Below are 15721 nucleotides of genomic sequence, written 5' to 3'. Positions count from 1 at the left end.
TGGTCCGGTTGATTAAAGTGGTTATAAAGAACCCTGAATTGCGGATCTTTATTATCAGACCGGTGTTGATTCATCCTTTTACGTAAAGTTTGTCGAGTTTCACCAACATAAAGTAGTCCACACAAAGTACATTCGGTTCCATACACTACATTGTCCGTGGAACAGTCCAGAGGTTCGAAAGATTTAGTATAATACGTTTTTCCTGTTAAGTTACTGGTGAAATCAGGAGTCGTGATTAACATATCACATGTCTTACACGTGCTCCTTTTTCCTTTTTTGTGTTTACAAGAAGAAATGATAGGTGTTGATTCACTTGTAGCAGGTGTATTCAAACAGTCGAAAATATTAACGGAACATGGCTTTAATTTATGAAAAGTATCTGAATTTTTAAAGTAGTAATTACCTTCTGGCTGAACGTACGTCAAATCAGGGGTATCCCGGAGGATATTCCTTGGAACACACAAATCAAATGCTACAGTGTTCCGTGTCATGCCAATAACTGTTTTTTTTTTTAATAAATGTGTTTAGTTACGATGCAAAGACCCTATAAGTGAATCAATATCAACTCCAACATATGCAATCTTTAATGACCTGACAACAGTATCGTAACTATATCCCTTCTTAATAAGTCTATGACTTAAACCATGCCATTTAAGAGTTATAAACAAAAAAAGGAGAAAACAAATTATGTATTGAGAAATGAGGATTGTCTTGAGGATATTATCTGTCAATTTATTCTCAGCAGTTACTACAAATTAATATTAATGTCAGCCATGACTATGTATGTCATTTTATATTTTAAGACTTTATGATGTATTAAGATGGGTAATTTTGGTTGCAAATTCCATTAGAAATTCGAATTGAGGAACTGACCATATCTTGAGGGATTTTTTTTTTATTTTGGAATAAGGGAAAGAGGGGGGTGAAAAAAATGAATGGGGGGCATATTTCTCATATCAGATTTAAGAAAATAAAATAAAATTTCTTAAAATACTTTTTTTTGGAGATAGTGACCAACAGCATAGTATTTTCTTTTTTTGTGTGTGGGGGGGGGGGGGTAATTCGCAACAGCATAGTGTATTGTACTAAAGCAAAAATATGAATATAAATTAAATTTGAAGTTCTTTCACTACAATAATTCTGTGTCAGATACTTATTATGTGTCAAAAATCTAATTACAATCCTGATTTAGACCTGTATCAAGCTTGAATATTGTGTCCATTTTGGCCCTACCTTTTTAGGGTTGGACATCTGTGATCGCATCCCGCTGCGCTCAGGGGAGCAATTTATTTATATATTGATATGGTCACCTGTAATTCTCCCACCCAGAAGAAAAGAGCCATGTGAAGGGGTAAATACGTGTTAGATGAATAAATATACATCCACGTGCGACAGGAAAAGGGAAATTAAATGCAATGAAATCAAACCGCATGACTAACAATACTTACATTTTCTCAAAACTTTAATCAATCGATTACACAAGTGACTCAACAAACCAAGTCAATATTTCATGTCAGATTAACAAATAACACAGCCAACGTGCAGAAATTTGGAGAAATTAATGTCAATTCTTATTCATGTGATTGTTTCGTGAAGAAACGGAAGAACAAACAAGCCCAGATTATGGTTACTCCTCGAACCAGAGATTTCAAAAATCTGACATTGACCTTACAGAAACGTATCAATATTATGTTGTCTTATGTCCGAAACTGTTCAATGCTTCCTGGTTGTAGGATGGTATTATCTTATAACGACGATACAATAACAGTTCTCAAGTTTGACGGATCGAAAGATTTCAAAATAAAGACAATTGGTCCAAAGTTTTATGTGGTATTTATTGGTGATGATTCTATTGCTGTTACTTCTGGCAGTTTAAACAAGATAAATATAATCGACTTAAAGAAGCAAAAAAATGAAGAAATCGATAAAAGTTGATTCAAACATTTATGGAGTAGTTTACAAAGATGGACATTTGATGTATTGTGTTTGGAAGAAAGGAATACAGATGATAAGTCTGAATGACTAAACCATTACCAATGTTATCAATTCCAAAACTCACACGATTGACGTACGTTAAAATATTCGATGACAGACTATTATATACGAACCATAACAATCACAGTGTAGCCTATTGTGATTACCATGGTAACAAACTGTGGACGTTCTGCGATAACAGTGTTCTGCTGACACCACAAGGCATCTCTGTAGACAGTGATGGTAACTTGTATGTAGCAGGGTATAATACTCACAATGTGGTCGTTATCTCTCATGATGGACAGCGCTGCAAACAACTCCTAACAAGAGAAGATAGACTGAGGGACCTATGGGCTCTGCATTATGACATGTCTACCAATAAACTGTTAGTTGCTAATTCATCTTTTGAAGCCTTTTTGCATGATGTTGAATACCGTATTCAAAATTTTCTTGATTCGAATGCTAACATGATTTTAAATGAATTATATTAATAATAGATTATCTAATTATGTTTACAGTTATGACATATGTTAACTAATAAATTACTTACCCTTCCAAACCTGCTGCGATGCCTCCAGTGTTTTTAGGGGTTAATGTTGCCCAGTTTTTTTTCCCTAATTTATGTTTTATTTTGTAAGTTTTGTTTTTTCTTTTCATCTTGTTTTTTGCCACGGTCAGTTTATTTCCGACTTATGCATTGTTATGAGTTTGGATGCTTTTTGGTATATCGCCTCTCATTTTGATACCATATTATAATGGCGTTTACATTTCTTTCTGTATCAATATTAAATCCTCCATTTCTTTTATGAAAAAGTCGTAATGATTTCAATAAGTTTACTGAAAATCCCATGGCCAGAAGTTACAAGAAGTTGTGCTATGAGTTCCAATGTGACAACTCTTTATCTGAGGCACAACTTATAAAAGTAAACCATTGTATGTCCGAAGTATGGCCTTCAACATGGAGCATTGGTTCACACTATACAGCAAGCTATGAAATGACTCAAAAATGACTAGTTTAAACCATTTATATATGAAACTCGACAGCCTAATCAATATATAAATGTAGGACTCTAAATTGCGATGGGGACGCTATAACGCGATGGTCACGCTAAAGTGCGATGGCCTACGCTTAAGTGCGATGGTTTGATAAGCTAAAGTGCGTTTGTTTTCAAAATTATGGACGTTTAACGTGAAGTATCATTATGACGTTACAAGACGTTTCAGTAGAAATCAAAATAGACATGAAGGGGAACGAGAATGTTTATGCAAATTAAGGATTTTTTTTATTGAAAAGAGAAACAAATGATTCCAATCCAGAAAATTTTTAGTCGGTACCTGGAGAGTGTGTATGCAGAGGAGTTATTTCCCCAAAATATCCTCAACAGTAACAGGTATGCAAACCTTTGATCTCGCAGTGTAGTCGTAGACAAACGTGTTTTTGTTAGTAAACGGGACAAACAAACTTCTCATAAACAGAGAAACTGACGATAGTGAGGGAAAGGTGTATACTGAAGAGTAAAATACGCCAAGTATCAAAGAACATAATTCGTCCAAATTTAATTTAGAATATGTTTTTAATCTCGTCTTCTTGCGTACATAAAAGCTATATTTTTTAACTTTTTAATAAAAGTATTTTGTAAAATATTATTTTTTAGATATAGTTCCGTCATTTCTGTAAAAGAGATGGATACTCGTCAACAAGACAGTCACTAACGACCAGATATGTAGTATAACATACTATGATTGATAATATTCTATAACGACCAAAAAGTATCAAAACGACCAGTGGCCAGTATAAAACAATTCAAAGGAGACAAATAATAATAAACAAACACAAAACAGTTAAGAAGATGTGGTGTATTTGTCAACAAAACAAATATCCACCAACCAAATGTCATTCATCTATGAACCTAATAACATTGTAACTTTCCCCTAGGAGCCATGGCTTACATCGCAAAGCAAGCTATATAGGACCACAAAATTACTATTGTAAAACAATTTATAAGAGAATTTATATACAACACAGAAAACAAAAAACTAATATGAACACAGCAAAAAACAAACATCATTGCCTGAACCCCATTCCCCTTACATCATCGTAATTTAGCGTGTCATATACCATCGCACTTTGGCGTCTGATACCATCGCACTTTAGCGTAGACCATCGCACTTTAGCGTGACCATCGCACTTTAGAGTACCATCGCACTTTAGAGTCCTACATATATATACAAAACGAGAAACAAGAAACACGTATGAACCACATCAACAAACGGCAACCACTGAGCTACAGGTTCTGATGTTTGTTTTAATATCGAAAAATAGATATCATTAAATTCGTAATAGAGTAGGTCGAAGGTTAAAAGGGATACACATATCATTAAGAGACAGCATATCATATCCAAACTATTATGAATGCAAAGCCACCCATACTTTTCGAAGACAGAAATGAACATGATGAAATATATACAAAACGTATACGAATAATTTTTACTATAGTTGGAAACATTGGCAGATGGACTACATTGAGAAATGTTAAATCATTGTGGTTTTATGATTGGTATTTAGTGGTGTACAGATAAAACGCAAATAAAGATTTTCAACAAATATGTATACGAAGATATGGTATGAGTGTCAATCAGAAAACTCTTCATCCAAGTCACATTTTGTAAATGTAAACCAGTATAGGTAAAATTATGGTCTTCAACACGGAGCCTTGGACATCAAACAATAAAGGGCCCCAAAAATTATTAGTGTAAAATCATTCAAACGGGAAAAACAACAGTCCTATCTATAAAAGACACGAGAAACTGGAAACATTTATGAACCAAATCAACAAACGACAACTCATGAGCATCAGGTTCCAGACTAACATGTAGGACAGGTGCAAAACAAAAACTTTATATTTGTAAGGACATAACCAAAATCTGATAAAAACAGGAAATAAAATCGAGATTGGGGATATACGTATATAAAAGAAAACCCAACGACATTATACACCAAACATACACCAACAGACATTTTGCTTGAATAAAACAAGATGGGGGGTAAACTGTACGCAAGTGAGACAACAAGCCATCATCAAAATTGAGGTGCCGACAATTTACTATATTTATGAATAATATAAGGTGTCAGGTTTACGAATGTAAGACCAAACCCCATCGAAAAAATTTACTGAAAGACAGTTCGTTGATAATAGTAGGGATCATGTTTACGTTTTTTATACAACAAAACATCTACGAAATAAATAAAGAGATGTATATATAATTTAAGGAAGATGTCGTGTAATCATGTTAGACAGCAACTCATCAGCAACGTAGTATCAAACAGACACCACCCCAATCAAAGCAGTAAAACAGCTTGAGGCCGCCAATGATTCCTCAACACAGAGTGAAAATCACGAACCCAGAGGCTGGCTTCAGCTGGCCCCTTAACAAAAATGGTTACTAGACTAGTGAGGATGGACGCAACAATTAACTTAAAAAAATATCAATGAACAAAAAAAAAAAAAAATACATACAAGATTAACAAAGGCCAGAGGCTTCTGATTTGGGACAGGAGCCACAAAATCAACTGGTTTAAACTTGTTTTGTTAGATATTTTCAGAAGTTTTAAAGATGTCTGTTAATACTTGTATTTAGTAACGGTTAACCCTTCCAAAGACAGTTCAATTTGAATAAATTGAAAGATGACTTCGGGTTCACTGATATGAGACAGCAACCCATCTACAAAATTGATCTAAGGACAGTTCCATATAGACAATATAATAAGTCTGTCATACGTATTTGAGACAGCAATCCATTGAAAAAATTACAGTTTCATATGAATAAAAGGAGACGTCAGACAACAACTAGAGAGAAAACAAACGGTTTAATTTCAAAAAGTCTGTTAAACGCTAAAAAAACAAGTTCAGTATGAATAAACAAGGACTAGAGGTCCAGAAATACGAGAAAAAAAGCCTGACGAAATGAACACTTTTCCATTTGGATAAAAGAAAATGCTGGTATTACGTATAAATGACAGTTACCCAATGTTAAAAAATAGAACTAATGAATTTGCATCAGATACGTTGTATGATTGAAATAAGAAGTTGCGATAATGATTGTCAACAAGACGACGTGCTATGTTTGTCAATAAGCGAACGTAATATGAGTGTAAATAAGGCGACGTGCTATGATTGTCAACAAGACGACGTGCTATGATTTTCAATAAGACGACGTGCAATGATTGTCAATAAGGCGATGTTCTATAATTGTCAATTAGGCGACGTTCTATGATTGTCAATAATGCGACGTTCTATGATTGTCAACAAGACGACGTTCCTTGATTGTCACCAAGACGACGTGCTATGATTGTCAATAGAACGACGTAATATGAGTGTAAATAAGGCGACGTTCTATGATTGTCAATAAGACGACGTAATATGATTGTCAATAAGACGACGTGCTATGATTGTCAATAAGACGACGTAATATAAGTGTAAATAAGGCGAAGTGCTTTGATTGTCAATAATACGACGTGCTATGATTGTCAATAAAGCGAAGTTCTATGATTATCAATAAGACGACGTCATATGAGTGTTAATAAGGCGACGTGCTATGATTGTCAATAAGGCGACGTGCTATGATTGTCAATAAGATGACGTAATATGATTGTTAATAAGACGACGTAATATGAGTGTAACTAAGGCGACGTTCTATGATTGTGAATAAAACGACGTGCTATAATTGGCAATAAGACGACGTGCTATGATTGTCGATAATACGACGTGCTATGATTGTCAATAAGACGACGTAATATGAGTGTAAATAAGCCGACGTGATATGATTGTCAATAAGACGACGTTCTATGATTGTCAATAAGACGACGTAATATGATTGTCAATAAGACGACGTGCTATGATTGTCAATAAGACGACGTAATATAAGTGTAAATAAGGCAAAGTGCTTTGATTGTCAATAATACGACGTGCTATGATTGTCAATAAGGCGAAGTTCTATGATTATCAATAAGACGACGTCATATGAGTGTTAATAAGGCGACGTGCTATGATTGTCAATAAGGCGACGTGCTATGATTGTCAATAAGATGACGTAATATGATTGTTAATAAGATGACGTAATATGAGTGTAACTAAGGCGACGTTCCATGATTGTGAATAAAACGACGTGCTATAATTGGCAATAAGACGACGTGCTATGATTGTCGATAAGACGACGTGCTATGATTGTCAATAAGACGACGTAATATGAGTGTAAATAAGGCGACATGCATAGATTGTCAATAAGGCGACGTTCTATGATTGTCAACAAGACGACGTGCTATGATTGTCAATAAGACGACGTAATATGAGTGTAAATAATGCGACATGCTATGATTGTCAACAAGACGACGTTCTATGATTGTCAACAAGACGACGTGCTATGACTGTCAATACGACGATGCGATCACGATTGTTTATAATGAGATGTGGTGTGATATTCAATAAGAAGATATATTATGATTTTCAATAGTGAGATGTGGTATGATTGTCAATCAAAAGATGTTGGAAGATTTTCAATAATGAGATGTGGTACGATTTTAAATAAGAAGATGTAGTATGTTTGTCAATAATGAGATGTTGTATCATTGAAAATATATATATAGTGAGATGTGGTTTGATTGTCAAAAAGGAATTATTGAATATGACATTGAACTTAATTTTACGACCTAAAACGCACACATATTTTTAAAATAATTGAAAAAAAAAGAAAAAAAAAGAGAAGACTATTATTAATAAACTATTGATTGACAGACGTTATCATCTTAATAGCTTTACTGGTTTCCTGTTAGTTTCCTGTTTTGCTCTTACCAGAGGAACTGTATATTGCACCGGAGAGAACCATACTATACATGTACTATGTATAATGAAATTACGTTTTGACAATTTTCACGGAAACTACGAACCAATTATTTTCAAACATTAATCGAAGTTATTTCTCCGTGACATCTAATAATATGTTTCTGTGTGTGACCACCAACCAGATGATCATGCAAAGTGAAATTCAGCAACAACATCATTTCGGACGCTCTTCTGACAAAATATATGACAAAATATCGATTTAAAAACGAAAAAAAAACAAACGAAACATTCAGAAGGATTATATTGAGAGGTTCTGTGTAGAAATGGCTGCTACTTCTTAGTATCTACGCAACTACCGTTAATTCAGGTATAATTGCGTGTGTTTATTGTAATCGTAGAATGTACTGAAATACTAAATTAACTATTACAATTTCAGGGAAGTCATCATACAGTTATATTTATCAGATATCAGAATGCGAGTTTATTTTATCGTGATACTCATTAGACACATGATGCATGTTAATCGCATTAACAAACAACCTCACAACTATATCTGAAAAATTTACGGGAAATTACATTTGAAAAAAAAACGACTATACCTGATGACTTAAAAAATAAAGTAAGTCGGCCAGAAAACGGTAGAAATACTAGATAAACCCATTCCACCCTCCAAACAAAAAATATATCGTTTTACATTCTGTAAAATCTTTATTTTTAGAGCAAAACGTATGCAAGTTTCCCAAAAGGGGTTTACCGCACAATGCCTTCATCATTCGGTTGATATTATGAAAATGAGAATGAAAAGCATTAGGTGTGGTAAATTTGGGGAGGGTACTGTAAAGACGAGAGAATTTCTTTCATACTTTGCTAATATCAAGCTGAAATCGTTTTGTTTAAAAAAAAAAAAAAAAAAAGAAACGGAGCTTTTTTAAATCTACAGGCTGTGCAAAATAATCATTTATAAAGACTTCTCTTGCAAAAAAAACAAATTAGGTCAGCTTACCTTCACTTTAAAAAAAAACGTCTTATTTATCTCCCCTTATTTACGTAAAACATCTATTTGTAGTAACACAGTCCTTACATTAGGTAAGCCACATTTTAAAGTTTTGATAAAAAGTCTTTCACATGAATTGAATCCCACTTTTAAGTTTGAATTTTGCTCTTCACAATCATACGTTGACTCAAACGTAATAAATGTATTTAAAGATCAGTCATGATAATATTAAAAAAAAAACACATATCTTTTTAAAAGTTTGGATGAAAAGTCTCCCACAGAAATATAGAAAACCGCAATTTAAAAGTTAGTTTTGCAATCCATATGGCGGGATACATCTAAATTAACTTAATAGTTTGACCTATAAAGGCAACAGTAGTATACCGCTTTTTAAAAGTCATATATATCGATTTAGAGTAGCAAATCCGCTAAAACCGAGGGAAACACATCCACTATAAGAGGAAAACCTCGAAACAACCAAAACACTGAATTGCAACAAAACTAACAACAATGCAACATACATAGTAACTATAAGATAACAGCAGTTACTGCAAACAGTTCAATAACAAAAACGATCCAACTTATGTTTTGTTGTTTTGGCAATACACATATATTACCATTTTAATGTTACATTCATTGTCTGTTTCATTAAGTCATATTTTGTACTTGAAACAGCTAACATGTATAAAAACTCTTAACATGCTTAACATGTTTAATCATGTAATTAGTTCAAAGTCGTTGGATCTATATATATATTTCTTGAAGTTGTTTGTCCTTCCTGGATCGGAAATATTATTTTCATATTTGATACTTACTGTCGACTTTTATAGACAGTATTGGACTTATGTATGTCTCTGGGTTTTATGTCGGAGGAGTGCTGTTTCATTCATTTTAACCCCACGCACTGTCCTTTTATTCATGATCTTTTTGTAGTTTTTTTGTTTAACGTTCATAATTACATAGCTGTGTGCAGTATTTTTCAAAAATATGTTGAAACAAAATACTTAAATTTGATTTAAATCTTTACCTAAAAAAACGTTTATTATTTTTTGATGTTGCTATTTTTTTCTAGCAAAACGGAGAACAATTGAAAAATCTGCATTTTATTTTTATTATAAATATATAAATGTATGTCTACACCGAAAGAAAACAGCGATAACTAACTTCACAAAGATGTTGTTTTGGTATACTTTAGAATATTACTTGTGTATATTTAAAAAAAAATTAAATGGAATATTGTATAATGTTGCAATCGAAAGCTCTCATTCCCACAGTGCCATACATATTGAACGGAACACAGAAGGAAGCTACGTTCATTTTTTTTCCGTAGAATCCCAATGACGGGTTCCCGTCCAGCTCTTCTTACTTTTGTAACCTTACTCCAGTGAGGTAACGGACTGAACATTTGTAAATTAATATTTCCTACGATTAAGAAATCAAGAAAGAAGAGTTTCCTTCCGTTGTTTGATTTTGAGATTGACTTAACTTTCCTTTTTGTCGGATTGCATTGGAAAAATGGATTGTGTAAAATATCCAGAGCTTTTAAATTTCATTTGCACCAATCCAGAGCACAGTCGTTTGATCGGACTAGTACAAAACGAGCATACTGTCCACTGTGGTAAATGTAGGCACTTTCAAAGAAAAGAAGTGGAAGTTCTGTGTTTTCTTTCCAGTTTGACATAGCTGCTGGCAGATTACACTCAAAAGAAGCTTTTCTGAACTCTAAATCGTCCCTTAAAAAATCTCCACGCTTATATCTTATATTGAGGGGAATCTTTTTGTTACATTTGAAGCTATCTATAAAATTACACTGTCCTTTTTTCACTTTTTTTATTGTGTTCGGTTGGACTTTAAGCATGTCAACTCGTTCTGAATTAAGGTTCAAATTTTGCAATATTTTTTCCGATTCTTTTATTGAAGATTCTGTTTTAGCTGCATCAGTTGCTTTCTCTGGGAAACAAATATCAGCACCACGTTTATCTAAAATCAAAGAATAAAAAGATGTCGAGTTAAATAGGTCAAGATAATGTTTTCAAAAGTCGATCTTTAATTTGATAAAGAAAACTTACTTCATGTTTAATAATTATCAACTAAATATCCATTTGTTTATTCTTATTGTGGTTTTATAGGAATGGAATTTTTTTATCGTTTTAATTATCTTTTTTTTCAATTTGTATTCTCTAAAAGAAGCATTGATTGTCAAATTAATGTTCAGTAATTTGATTTATAATATTCAACCTGTACAGTGTATTAAAACTGTATCCAAATCCAAATTATAAAAAAGTCTTAAATAAACAATGTTCAAGGCATGGGTCATAATATGTATCATTGTTTTGTGTGTATTCATGTCCAGACGCCATCTGATCAACTATGAAGTTATAACCTTTGTATAATTAGTTATCAAACGTACCAGGATAATAATTTATATACGCCAGACGCGCGCTTTAGCGATATAAGACTTATTATTGACACTCAGATCAAAAAAGTTATAAACCGAAACAAGCACAAAGTTGAAGAGCATTGATGACCTAAAATTCAAAAAAATTGTGCCAAATACGACTAAGGTAATCTTATCTTTGGATAAGAAAATCCTCAGTTTTTCGAAAATTCAAATTTTTGCTACAGAAAATTTATAAAAATAACCATATAATTGATAATCATGTCAACACCGAAGTGCTGACTACTCTCTTTGACAACCTGCCAGTGTTTCGCTTTTTGAATAATTATTTTGAGAAATCTTAACTTATATTTATCGGATATCTATTGCTTTCTTGTATGCTGTCATGTCTGTTAAAAAAAACGTTTGCATGATCACATGTTAGCGTCTTTTGTTTACCTTCCTCGCTATTTTCTGCATTATGATACCCATTTTGTTCAAACTTCAACATCATTATTTCGTCATGGTATGGGCGCAATTCGCATTCTTTTTTCGTCTCCAAAGCAATGTCTTCAATTGCCGTATGTTCTATCTGCCCCCTTGATCCTTCGATACATTCCTTAGTGTATAATAATTTCTAATATTTTGTAACAGCAAATTTAAATAACACAAAAAATCCGTATTTTCATGCCAGTACCGAAGTACTGGCTACTGGGCTGGTGATGCCAACATAACAACTATCTATTAATAATAATAATAATAATAATAATAATAATAATAATAATAATAATAATAATAATAATAATAATAATAATAATAATAATAATAATCAGAACAAATACAATAGGTCTTTCACCTGAAAGGTTAAAAGACCTAATAATATACGATATTATCGGCCTTCAACAATGACAAAAATCCATACCGTATAGTAAGCTATGCCAGACCTCAACATGCAAAGTATGAACGAATTCAATTAAGAAAATTAATGACCTATTTTTTTTAACAAATTGAATTACTTAATAAACTTACTGTAATATATGTTACGTGTCTGTAATCAAAATTCACATTTATTTACTTAAAAAATCCGTTCAACAAAATAAAATCTCATATTGATGAAATGGGAATCATTTACAATATAAATTTAAATGTATATACAATATATATGGTTAACGTAAAAGGTAAGCGGTTCATATTTCAGCTAAAAAAGTAATATTGTCATATAATGTAAAATCAATTTGAATACATAAAAACGTGTGAATGGATTTATAACCGTTGTCGATATCTTTTGTTACAATTTTGAGAATTTATTTCAAGAATTAATGGAGATTGATTGTCACTTTTTTTAATGTTTTTAGTTTGCCCTTATTGCATAATGGACATGTATTATTCAACTCTTAATATATTGATAAATTTAATAAAGATTATTATTATCTTACATTACAATTTACCTATAACATGTATAATACCTGTTAGCTCTTCTGCAATACATGTGTCTTGCTTATTTTCTAATGTTTCATGTAATCCGTGAAGTTCGTTCATTTGTTTAGCTTTAACGTGCAAACCATGTGCTAAATTCAAATGGTGTTCACTACGGATTAAGGGTGTGTCATTCTTATCATTCATATATTTGTCCAAAATTTCATCATCATTTTCATTAATATAATCATCATACTCGTCTTCGTCTTCGTTGTTGCTGTCGTCAGAATATTGACGTGCATCTTTCACGCATCCATTTAAATTCTTTGCGCACATATGTAACATGAATTTATCAGCTGGAATGATTAATCTTTTAGTTCCATAAGGTAAATATTTTGGTAACTGTTTTAGTTGTAGTTCAAACCATACTCCTTTTAAACGTGTGTTGCCTGCAAGTGGTGCTCTAAGTGGCATATCTGTGCTATTTCCAAGTAATTAATTTGCCACTGTCACAGATTTTTCTCTTTGTTGATAAATGAGTACAATGCGAAAAGTAGTGCATATTTTCTTTAGTCATGTACTCAGTTTTCTTTAGTAGTTTTAAGTAGTATTCATCCAATTTTTCTTTCGATATATTCGCCATTTTGTTTTTATATATATGAATTATAGTCATTACGTAATGTCTTTATTTAAAATGATAATAGATGACAAAAACCATATCATATGATACATTTTACAAAATGAATAACGTCATTTTGTTCGTCTAATACCGAAACCGCAAGTTGTTTTATATCACGGAACATAATCAATTGTCAATTATGTAAGAAGATAGATATATAGATACTATCTTATAGAAAAATATATATTTTTAACTAATTGTGTATTTGTAATAAGTGTATTTGAAAGATATGAGTAAACAAATATATGAAAAACACACTGTTTATCAACGCTTAATTATGTAGCATGTTTTAATTTTACATTATTTAATAAAACCTTTGTGATATAAATGGAATAGTATGCAGTTGAACCGTTAGTAAAGTTATTAGAACAAAAGAATTTTATAATTTCATGTATTTCCAAACATTGCCAAATGACATTCTATTCTCATTATCTTTATGTTGATCGAATTCAAACATATCATTTCGAGATCATCACAGTATGTTTGATATAATAGAAGTAAGTGTAATGCAAATGGATCAATGATAACAAATATTTATTAACATTTTAAATTTCGCAATTGGAAAATAAAATGTAGATATTCAACATAACTTTAAATCATGCAAATTACTTATTGTTTATTCTCCCCCCTTTCCCGCCAAATAAAGCATGTAGTAACACTTGTTACATATTTTCTTTCGAAAAATTAGATTCAAAATATGACTAACCCTTCACTGCGTAAGCTTTTATCACAATATTATGAAGATATTGATGATGAAGACAACCTAAATAATACTGTCTTGTGTCTAATATTTTTTGTGATAATTTTCAAATAAATTTTGTTTCAAATAAAAGGTACAAAATGGCAATACATAACAAATACAAGTTTGAAAGACAGGTTCATGACAAGAAAAACGGAATATATCCAGCTTCCTCATAAACACAACGGACAAGCTTCAATTTAAAATAATGAACACGACAATAGTGATATCATATGCTTGTCATGTAAATAATCGAAGCTCATCGTTTTATCAATTTTGATTTGCAGCCTTCAAATAATAAAATTATCTCATAAGTTCATGCACAAGTGCAACTTGTCGTGTTAATCATAATGTTCATTTGTTTTAATCATAACAGTTTTGGTATCATAGATGATCGGTGAATATCCCTTGACCAACCTCACGAAATTAATTAAGTCTTGAATCATTTGTTCACTTGGATACTTTAACTTTAAATGCATGATCTTAACTCCTTCAGGTAAAGCTAATATTGAATATTTATGTCCTTTTTTTTTTTATCTTCGCCTGTATTTTTCTTATACATCCTGGGTTTTCTTGTTCATGGTTGTATGCCGTTCTAATTTAGAGACGAACTTTGGAAGCGTTATATTGGTACACTTAAGGTTAATTTGAAATTCATTTTTATAGCACCGAATATATACCTCTACTGGATATGGTTTTATTCCCCGCAGGTTTCATCAACCTAGAATCTTTATCTCGGTACTGATTTGTTTACAACATACACTTTTTTAACTGTCTGTTAAACAATCAAACAATTCATATGTTCCCTAATGACTTAATGCTCGTCGCGTGTTTCTGTTCTTACATATTTTTATTCATTTTTTGTTCTTTTTAGGGTTACTCGTGAAGGTAATCTCGTAGGACGTTTTAAATGTTTGAAGCGTAATTTCAATATTTTCTAATGAAGTAGCTAGCGTCCATTTTGTTTTTGTTATTTGGACAAAATAATTTCACACTTGAAAAATAGACTCCACTACATACTTGAACAGCTTAACCACAACCATTATTAGAGGTATAAAGTTTGAAAACGTGTATGATAACCCTACCTTTCCACCAAAAGAGCCAACATTGCTTAAAATGAAACATACGGTAAATATGTATTACTTAATTTTATCTATTATTCTTATATGACGTGCTTCTTTCGCTTTGTGAATAAACCCATGCTCTACATCTAATAACATTTGTTTGCACATGCGTATATTGACTACTGTAGAATAATGAATTTTATCAAATTGACATGCATTTAATATATATTTCATTATTTAAAAAAAATACCAAACTATTAAATGATGCACATGTTGTTACTAATTCATTTCTTATCACTGCGATGTGTTGCAAATGAAAATTGATATATTTGACCTAGATACGACAGCCGTTCATGCTGGCTGTCCAGTCAAACTCCTCCCTCTGAAAAATCACATTGCCAGTCGTTTGCTTTTTTACATACAAAAAGGGGAGGTTCATGTAAGGGCTTATGCAAACGCTGTACACTTCTATACATCGGACATAGATATTAACTAAATTTTCCTTATCAGAATCCAAATGATTAATGCAATCAATACTTTATTGTAGTATTAACATGGGTAGGTATTATCTTCGTGTTATTTAAACAGACTATCGGCATTCCAATGGAAACGAATTGTGCCCCTCTTCTTGTCGACTT

Source organism: Mytilus galloprovincialis, chromosome 10, assembly GCF_965363235.1.
Source record: "Mytilus galloprovincialis chromosome 10, xbMytGall1.hap1.1, whole genome shotgun sequence".
NCBI lineage: Eukaryota > Metazoa > Mollusca > Bivalvia > Mytilida > Mytilidae > Mytilus > Mytilus galloprovincialis.
This window is presented reverse-complemented; position numbering follows the sequence as displayed.